The 1062-nt window shown below is 36.8% G+C and overlaps 1 long non-coding RNA gene across 1 annotated transcript; it reads right to left on the bottom strand.

The window, feature by feature from the left end:
• Positions 1–35: 35 nt before the first annotated feature.
• Positions 36–1061, bottom strand: LOC147820168 (uncharacterized). The gene is made up of 2 exons (XR_015437510.1): positions 961–1061; positions 36–124 (listed from the first exon to the last, which is right to left on the bottom strand). It is a non-coding gene; the product is annotated as an uncharacterized LOC147820168 (long non-coding RNA).
• Position 1062: the final 1 nt, after the last annotated feature.

Here is a 1062-nt window from a genome sequence, read left to right as displayed (position 1 = left end):
GCAGCTCCACTTCGAAGAAGATTTCCTGGGAGGAGTTTGCTGTGTTCAGGGCCTTGGAGGTCATGACGGTGTGGGCGAAACGAGACGTCACCGTGCAGTCCACTGTCACACTGTACACCTCCACCTGAGACAGAAAGAGAGGATGAGATAACGCTAATGAATATGGGAAGCCTATCACAAGCACATATAGCATTTTTATTACTGTAGGATCTGCTCATTTTATGTCATTTTAAACTGAATTATTATTTTTTTCCAGCTGAGTCCAGCCCACAGTGTGCTGCCGTGATTGGTGCCAAAGAAAATTATAACAACTTGAAAACAGAAAAGAAAAAAGACATTATGTCACTGGTTCCACTTTGGGAGTGTTGTAATGAGGCTGTTTGGGTGAGTCAAATTTGGGTGCTGCTAGCAGGGATAATGTAAATATTTAAAAATCAAATTTTTTCAGTCACTTCAGTTATTCTCAATATTTTTTTAAGCCTGTTGACCTTTTCATTTATTTGCTGGTTGCACAGACTTTCACTGAAAGACTCATAACAGCATGATCATTCAAGGGGACTGGAGTCAGTGGGATCAGAGATTGTTTTTGTGACACAAAGAAATCAATAAACATATTGAACTTTCTTGAGCACATATTGTGTGAAGTCTCATTGCTTCCTTCAGGACACTGCTATATTCTCCCTGCCTGTAATTGTCACTGTAAGCCCTTTATTCCCCCTGCCAAAATTATATGTTTTTGTACAGCCTCATGACCTACCTCTAAATTGTTTTCTTATAATTCTATATGTATTTATCTATTTATTTATTACCAATTCTACAAATATTATTTAAATTAAAATAAATTTTAGTTGTTATGCTATCTGTTGTGTGTACCTGTTGATCTGGGTGACAAGCTGCTGTATTCAACAGCCCTTCCTAAATAAATGAAGTTCTCGTCATAAAAACTGTTTTTTTTCTTACCTTGACCTCATTTGTGCTTCTTTTCTGTAACAAAACAAAACAACAAACAAAAGGAGATGATTTAAGAAAAACGGTGACTGTTGCTTTTTGCTGTTTAATCAT

Source organism: Seriola lalandi, unplaced genomic scaffold (genome assembly GCF_002814215.2).
Source record: "Seriola lalandi dorsalis isolate HSWRI2012SDOR001 ecotype SW California unplaced genomic scaffold, Sedor1 jcf7180001981867, whole genome shotgun sequence".
NCBI lineage: Eukaryota > Metazoa > Chordata > Actinopteri > Carangiformes > Carangidae > Seriola > Seriola lalandi.
Note: the sequence above shows the minus strand (reverse complement) of the source record. Positions and strands in the feature narration are given on the sequence as shown.